This window comes from Odontesthes bonariensis, chromosome 3, assembly GCF_027942865.1.
Source record: "Odontesthes bonariensis isolate fOdoBon6 chromosome 3, fOdoBon6.hap1, whole genome shotgun sequence".
Classification (NCBI taxonomy): domain Eukaryota; kingdom Metazoa; phylum Chordata; class Actinopteri; order Atheriniformes; family Atherinopsidae; genus Odontesthes; species Odontesthes bonariensis.
Genome location: NC_134508.1, coordinates 36801393 through 36810692, shown reverse-complemented (window position 1 = coordinate 36810692; position 9300 = coordinate 36801393).

Below are 9300 nucleotides of genomic sequence, written 5' to 3'. Positions count from 1 at the left end.
TGCCGCTTAAATCATGTATCACCAGACAGAAATGGTTTTGACATTGTGTGCGCAATGCATTGCGGGCAACGTAGTGTGCGGCTGAGAATAATTTAATAACATACTGGCTTCCGCACGACTTTACCCGTGATGAATTGCAGCAGACCGGAGCGAGCGAGCGAGAGAGAGAGAGAGCGCGCTGCAATTAAAAAAAAGGCTAGTGGAAGTGATGGCACGGAGACAGACACCGATTCTCCTTATGAACATTTAAAACAATTTTACACTCTTGCAAACCAAGACCCCAACGGCATTTTATATTATATATTCTTTTTTTAATTAAATGCTGGTAGATTTCATTGCACTAAGTATAGAACTGGTCTACCTTGTCTGAACTGCTGCAAGTTTCATCACCTGGTAAGAAACCCACAATCGCAGTGTCATGAGCAAATGTCTACAATGAGCAGTTTCAAAGAACGTATAGTGATTTCTAGCTCGTAGTGTGAAAAAAAGTATTTATTTGAATATCTCACGAAAAAAGTAAAATGAACTGAACTTTGAACTAGTTCAGAATTAAAATTGTGAACTTTGAACGTGAACTGTTCACTTTGAGCATGTATGAACTGAACTTGAACTAGTTCAGAAAAGCTGTGAACTGGCACAACACTGACAGGGGAGACCGGAAACTAAATAGGCAGTGAGCGTGATTGGGACAAGGTGCAGCTGGAGGGGAATAAACAGGTGCAGTGAGTGAGCTAATTAACCGGGTGCAGGGAAAACTAAGACATGAACTGACACATAAACATAACCTAAACATGAAACTAAAAAACGTGAGTCCATGGGTGTGACACATATATGTTTTATTTGTACAAGAAAGACTGATCAAAGAAGCACTGATTCATCTCATAACCTGAGTAAAAGTGAAAACCTTCAGGCTCTGAAATGTACATCAAATATAAAAGAACTCCTTTGATGATGGTTTTCATCTTAACGTAGTGAATTTGAGCTTTACTTTTTTACAACAAATTCAAGGGTTAATTTGCACCTTTACTACCTACATGTGGATTGAGAAGGCAAGTAGCAGCGGAATTCTGCTAATCAAGGATTTTCCTTTTTCTCTTTTTTTACAATGACTGATGACTGCTACAAAAGGCTACAAAAAAAATCATATTTGAGATTAACAAAGTATCATTCACTTCAATCAAGTTCAATTAAACAGCAGAAGTTTGATGATCTAGAACAATCATCATTAAATTTAATTACAGTACAGTTATAAAAAACTGAACAAGTATGACTTGTTTGGAAGGACTGCCAGTAAAAAGCCTCTTCTCTCTAAAAAAAACATGGCAGCACGGCTGAGGTTTGCAAAGTTACATCTGAACAAACCCCAAGACTTCTGGAACAATGCTCTTTGGACAGATGAGAGCAAAGGGGAAATGTTTGCTCTTTATACACAGCGCCGCATCTAGTGAAAACCAAACACCTAATACCATTTTATAAAGACAAAACATGGTGGTGGTCTGGGGATGATTTGGGCTTGTTTTACATCCACAGGACATGAGCACCTTGGAGTCAATGGCCCTCATTTATCAAACTTGCGTAAGACGAAAAACGTGCGTAGGTCGTGTGTACGTTCTTTTCTGTGCAAAGGTTGGCATTTATCAAATCCATCGTGAGTGCAGGAAAGATGAAATCGCCACGACAGGTCTGAGGCCGGTGTACGCACTTTTCCATTTTGACTTGCGGTGACTGCAATAGCATACATAAACAGCAGCGTCACTAGTGCGTGCCTCAGGAGTCGCAACAAATCCCTAGGTTAAAATGACAGACTTATCACTTCAAAGAAGGTACATGTTTTATTTGACTTCAACATAAATATAAACATAAACGCAAATTAAATAAATTAAACAAGTACAACTCCGTAATTGGAAGAGTGATGGCTCATTATTCAACCGCGCACCCTCACACCGAACAGGAGAGGCGCTTTAACACTGCGCATACGCGCACGCGTGCCACTGTGGAGAGGTGTACAGGGCTCCTAAAGCTGGATCTATCTCTCGGCTGCAGGGGGAACCCTATACGCCCGAAAAGGTATGCAATATTATTATTGCATGCGGGGATCTCATTAACATAACATTGCCCAAAAAAAGGGAGTGCCATTTCCAGATGTACATCCAGAGGACCCCGTACCCAGAGATCCCTACCACCAGCCTGCACAGCCAAGAGCGCTCAGGAGGAGAGAGGAACTTATTCAGCGATTCTGACTTTTGGTAAGCATTCTGTTATTCAAGGAAAAAAGAAAGGAGAACAAGGATTTCTTTCAGCATTTATTCTGTGACTTCAGTGTTTCATTTATGTCTTTCAATGTACTGTCGATAGATTGCATGGTGTGTGTTAAAGCCATCATCCACTTCACAATCTCTGTTTGTCTTTCTAGGACCTCTGTGGTTAACACGGCTGGCCGGTGTGACGCTCCAGACCGGGGGGCAGAAGCAGAGGCTTCGGATGTTGACGGGGCCGCGTATTCGTCGCGAGGGTCAGGTTGCCCGGATGCCACTTCGGATTCATCTGTGAATGAAAAATATTAGTTTGATTAGGAACCTCATTTGTGTTGAATATTAAAGCAACTGTGTTATTTAAACGTCTTGGGTGTGCAGTCATTCTTACCATTCTCGAGCTCTGACATGGACGCATCAGTGTCAAGTTTCCCTGGCACGCCCGATGAGGACGTAGCTCCGATCAGGCCAGTCACCCTCTCCTCCAAGGCACTCAAACCTGGATCGGACCCCTACCCCCCCCCCCCCCCCCCCCCCCTCTTTTTTTGGCCAATTTCATATCAGACCACTTCTTCCTGATCTTATTGGAGAAAAAGTAAAACATCGTTCAATTTTAGATTTCATTTAATCTGGAGTTTATCACATTTTATTGACCATCACAGTAGGGGAAAATACATAACTCGTCCGGTCTGCGATTTACATTGCCAACGCTGTTGACAGCCGTCCCAGCTGTCAACAGCATTGACAGCGTTTCTTTGCCGCCTTTCGTCTATCCATGTCGCAAACTCTAGAGGTGCGGCCTCTCAGCCCCCTTTTGTAGAAGGCGTGGTTAGGATCATTACGATGGATTTCAGCCGCCGGATTTATCAACAGCCGCTCGGTTTTACGATGGGATTGGTGTGGTACGCATGTTCTGTAAATCTCACTTGAGCCTCTGCGTACGACGAGTTCTCCGCTCATATATACGATGCTTTCTACGACGGCTTGATAAATGAGGGCCATTGAATGTACCGTGAACTCCTCTGTAGACAAAAGTATTATAGAGTCGCATGCAAAGCCATTTGTTTGACAGCTAAATTTGGGAAGAAACTGAATCAAGCTACAGGACATGATCTCAAGCACAACAGCAAAACTACAACAGGATGATGTTGCAGTGGTCGAGTCAAAGTCCACACCTCAACCTGACTGAAACACTGTGGCAGGGCCTTAAGAGAGCTCTGTGTTAATGACCACTGTAAATCTTCACAAACCAAAGCAACTCTGTAAAGAAAAGTTGGTCTAATAGCCTGCTTAATGATGTGAGAGACTAATAACATCATATAGAAAACGACTGATTTAAATGATTGATGCTTAAAGTGATCCTACAAGCAAAACATCATTAGGCTTTTTCACATATACCTTTTCAAGCCAGGATTGATGTGCCTTTGTTGCACACCATGTGGCCAAAGGGGGGATCAAAGTCAATCCACCACTGATATACCTCTGAGCCAGCAAGGGAGGTAGTAATGGAGGGCGAAAATGCCCGCCTTGTGTTTGCTTGCACACATCAAGAATGGCATCTTGGAACTCGCCACTCCAACCAACAATGCTGTCAGCATTCAACTTTTTGTCATATCGGCTTGATGTGTAAAGATGCAGTGATGCAGGACCGAGTTTCCTCTATTTAGCATGTGTGGAAGAGGAGGAACAGCAGCGAGTTAACAAGGACTTTTTTTTTCAAATATAAGGCCCAACCGATGTGTGAAAAAGACGTTTTAATCATAGGGTCTACTTTTCAGACATGGCTACTGGAAATTGCCTAAACGTCTGTTAGATAATGACACTGTAATATGTCAAGAATTGTTCATCTGAGGTATTTACTTTAAGAATTACTAAAGACCACATGATTTTAGTATTATTTCCCAATGTGTAAAACCTAAGAACTGAAAGTGTCCTTTCTTTATCACATAACTGTATGCTTAAGCTATCAAACAAAAGATATTTTCATTGTAAACTGACTTTCGTTACCGACAATACCATGTTTTTCTTTTCATATTTTACAGAGAATTTGTGAACACCAGACTGGTCGTGGTTTTTAGGTTTGCACAGCAATAAACATATTTGCTATGAATTATTTTACAGTTAAAATACTGAAATATTTCGCTTAAAAAAGGCCATAGATGAGGAATACCTGCTCGTAAGTCAGCTGTTTATTCTGCTGTTGGGTTCATTTTCAAAAATGTCATTAGTTACCGACTTTTCTTGGCACAAACAGCCCTGTACATTTGAGTCTCCATCTTGTCTGTTCACTTTTGTAACATCTGTCATAAAATGAATCTGTTGGGTACACCAAGGGATCTTTATCTCTAAATGTCCCATCTATGAATGTGAAATTCAATCTTGATACTGGGAAGGCACACAGTAATGCAAAGTAAGAAAATAATAAATGGTTATGAGGTTGAAAGTATAGATATTTGTTCTAAAATGTTGTGTGTAAAAGTAAAATCTTATAAGAGGAAGAACTCAAGTACAGTACATTTTCCAGACATTTTAACTCGAGTAGCAACTCGAGTTTTTGTACACTCATTGTATATTTAAGCAAAAACCCATTAAACCTCTGCTATGATTAGTGCTCTGATGGCTAGATGTGTGTGTGTGTGTGTGTGTGTGTGTGTGTGTGTGTGTGTTGGTGAAATGGGCCAGCTGTTGTGCCTTCCCATCACAGATTACACAACCAGGATCAGCCGCAGCTTACTTTCACACTTAAATTTTCCACATCATGACATTGTCCTTTAACTTCAGAATACATTAGAGAGCTTTGGAAAAATTCCATCAGCCATTAGTATTCAGTGATCAAGTGGACCATGAGGATGATAGCCACTGTTTAACACAGCACTGTCTAGAAATGTTTTCTAGCACCAAGATTTGGAGGATTCTGTCTTGAAATAAACCACTCGCTTAGGGTGGGTAAATAACATTCTCAAATAGGTTGAAATCAAATTTTTTATTTTTTTTTTCATTGTTCATCTAAGAAAAACAAATCTTTCTGAACTCTGAGCCCTGCATAGTTAATACATATCAGTGTCTTGAAATGCCTTGAATATCCCTGATATGGATGTTGATTATAAATGACTTATGATTGTTTCATGAAACGCGTACAAGTTGGAAGTTAAGTGTTTCTCAAACAATTTCAATGCCCAACTGTTGAATTTGTGCTTTAAGTACAATTAATTTAGTTATTCAAACATTTCCTTTACACTTAGCATACTGGTTAAGGCTACACAAACTACTCGGTCAGGTTATGGAAATGGTCATAGAAAGGTCGTCATTGGCACAGAAATTTGTAAAATAGACAAAAAGAGTGGATGAGGCAAAGTCGAAAACGGGTAGATTCTTTGCTGTTAACTCTCCTGCTGTGTATCAACAACATAGCAGCCATTTCGGCTGTCAGCCCTAATGGCTCCCTCTACTCATTACACACTCTACCATTACATTTTTTTATGGTGAATTTGGGCTTTGCCTGAAGTGCAAATTCAGTTGAGATCCTGCTTTCCATGAATATGTACCTAAATATTATCCTTTTTGGATCTTGTTGAATAGAAAATATATTTATTCATTTGTTGCACTGCCAAGAAAGAAACTTTTTTAATAATTTTTCCGGGGGGGGGGGGGGGGGGCGCACAGTTGAATCAAACCTGGTAAACTTAGTGCTGACAGGGTTGACTGCTACACATGCATCAATCACTTTAGTTTCTTGGGAGATTTCTTGAAATAGTTTTTCTTCTTTTCTCGGTTTTCAAAAACTGACCTTCTCATTTTCTGCTATCACTATATTAAAATGTTCACATTGAAACAATACTGTAACTTAACCAAATTAATTCATACAGTCTGAGTGTTTGAGTGATTATATATGATTTGGTTCACATGCTATATCAAAATTAATATTTGAATACCTCACTCACTGACTAAACATAGTCAAATATTAAAAAACTACCTGGTATAATGTCTCTTCTTCTGATTCTTACTGGGATTTTTAAAAATGTTGATATATATACATTTAAAAAAAGATATATACAAACCATAACATTGCTTTCACCTTCATTTATTAGACTTTTCCCATTTCCCCAATATTTAGGACTAACAACATCAGTCTTTGATTTCAGTCTCTCTTCCTGAGTACAAAATCCAACAGTCAGTTTTCATTTAACAATTGATGTTTAAGTTAATCATTATTAAAGTTATTAAATCATTAAAGTTTACATAATGATTTAGACTAAATGGCATGATGATTAAGGGTGGCAACTTTAAGGAAGCTTGTTTTTAAGATTAAGAAGATTTAAAAAATATCTTTAGTTATAAGCGCAGGGTTTATCATTTAATCTCTTTTCTTTGTAATGCCAAAGAAATTTTGCTTCTACTCTTTTACAGACATTTAGAAATGCTGCTCAATTTTGGGACTCTTATATTGTTGGGCAGTATATTCAGGTGAATTGAAAATAGATTCCTTATTGCTGATAATCTGATCCTCCATCTGGGGGTTCCTGAAGAGGATGTGTTTGTGCTTTGATTGCTCAGAATGTTTAATAGTCTGATATACACACGTATTCAGGGGGTTCAGAGAGGAGACAGAAGAGGTGCCTTGTTGATGCTGTGATGTAGAAGTTCTGCAAGATTTGTGTTTAATGATTGGCTTGTCGATGAGATGCTGCTGGAGGATTGGCTGGGTGGTGGGTGTCCACTCGGATGTTGGCTGGACTGCTGCTGGACCGTCGGTTTGATCCACTCAGTGTGACATTTCCGCCAGATGACAGGTTTGAGCTGGGAGCTCGACTGGTCAAAGGGCTGCTAGTGGATGGTCAGCTGGAAGCCAGGTCCCCGCTTGGCAAAGAGCTACAACTGGGTCACTGGATGGTTTTGGGTATGCTTTTGTGAAAGCTCTGGTCGGGTGAGTGGTTGGCTCTGAAATATTTTCAAACAAGACAGACAAGTGAAAAACCTGTCTCTGTTTTCGTTTCATGGGCTGCAAAAGCCTACCAGGGTTCATTCTTTTTGCTTTGCCACATCTCCTGGATTTCACAGTTGGAATCTCCTCTACCTGATGTTCGGTGGAGTTGGCTTGACAAAGATAAATAATCTGTTGGGCCAAGAGAAATACACTTTCACATTTGCATGAGGTGGCCATTTAGGTCTTTAGATACATGCAGTCTGTATTTGTGCCCACCATAACAGATCCCAAATATCTTCACAGGCTTGATTGTTTGCAAAATGTCACAGTAACAATGAAAGTAAAGTTTAATATCATGGCCAAGAGGTGACGTCCAGGAGGGGAACATAAAGATTTAAAGCTTATTCACTTTTTGAGCCCCATTCATTCCTGCAGATCTAAAACACCTTTCAGGTTTGTGTTCGGTAAACATCTAATAAAAGTAGGCTCACACCATTCAAAGACTTGTAGACAACAAGCAGGGGTATTGTCTTCTATTCCTCTGGTGTTTGCCAGTATCCTGGACATCTAAAATTTGAATGGGTTGTAAATGTCGACTGGTCTTACTAGGAAGGCAAGTAAGGAGTGGATTACAGTAGTCCACCCTAAAAGAAGGAACAGTGTAAATGGAGATCTCTAAGTTTGGACTTAATGTTTATGCCAGAAAAATAACTTTCTTACAACAGTTATGTGAACATTCAAATTTAAATCCTCATCAATTACACAAATATTGTTGACTTTAATGTTATTTTTTGGTCCTCTGCACTCAAGGTATGCTGTCAGCATTGGCTTTCATTCTTTAATTCCAAACACCGTCAGTCTTATCCTTATTTAGTTAAAGGACATTTTGTTGTATCCAGTTGATTGCTTTCTTAATGCACAGATGACTATCATCAACCCTATGTGGTGTTTTGATTCATTTCATTCATCTTTTAAGCTGCTAAATATTTTACCTTATTTGCGTTACTAATTTTATTGCTTTTAGATAAACTTAATATTTTTGGCATCTCAAAATATACTTTCATTGTATTTTACTTTGTGTATTTATACAATGACAAATCAAAATCTAATTTGATGAGCGTTAGATAGATATGGATGTCATCTGCATAGCTTTGATAGGCAACCCCAAGGGATGGGCAAATTAATTTATCCTTCATGTGGGACTTCATATGTCATGGAGTTTTCCTCAGGTTTATAACTGCCACTAGCTACATATACACTTCCTACTGAGTAGGATCTAAACCAACCTTTATAGCAAAACTAGAAGTCATTCACAAACCACAGAATCAAATGTAATTAGGTGGTTTTTGTGCCAAAATCTCACTGAAAACGATTGTAACATCTAAAAAAATCACTTAAATTTGATGTATGCAGTTCTGTTTAAGTTGTCAACATAAGTCCTTTTAAATCCGTAAAACACTTGAGCATTGGTTCTTTTTATATTGTATTTTGCTCATTTTGATGATGCACATGAGAAAAGGTGGATGGAAATGGCAAGATTCTGGAATAAAATCTCAATTTGAAAATAGGATCAAACATTACACATGCTTGAAACTATATTAACCACCCAAATGGGTAACACAGTTGGACTAATATTATAATTTTCGTCCTAAAAAAATAAATTGATAGACAAAATTGGTAACTGTTAAGGTTTATTTTTTCACCTGTTAAATGTCTCCTATAAACAACTGTAAATATATTTAAATTAAGTTTTATTAGTTTATTTCATAATATTAGCCAATATGTTCTATTGACATGTTGTCAATTGTCTATTGTCGGTTTTTTGGTCAGTCTATCAAAATATAAACCCTCATGCTGTAACATTGTTGAAAATTGTGTCTTTGTGCTGTCTTTATGTTAGTCCAAGCTGTGAATGTAAAGAAACCAAAAATGCTCCTGGTCGTGATCTGAATTAGTGTCAGTACTGCAAATTGTGTAATCCAGCAGACACTAATTAGTGTGTCCAAGTGATTGTACTTTTCAGATGATCCTTTGGCAAACTGTCCCACCCTGACACCCCAACTCAACTTGTTTTAGCCTGGGGGGGCGCCATCTTGGTCAGATGATGTGACTTGCTGCTGGGCT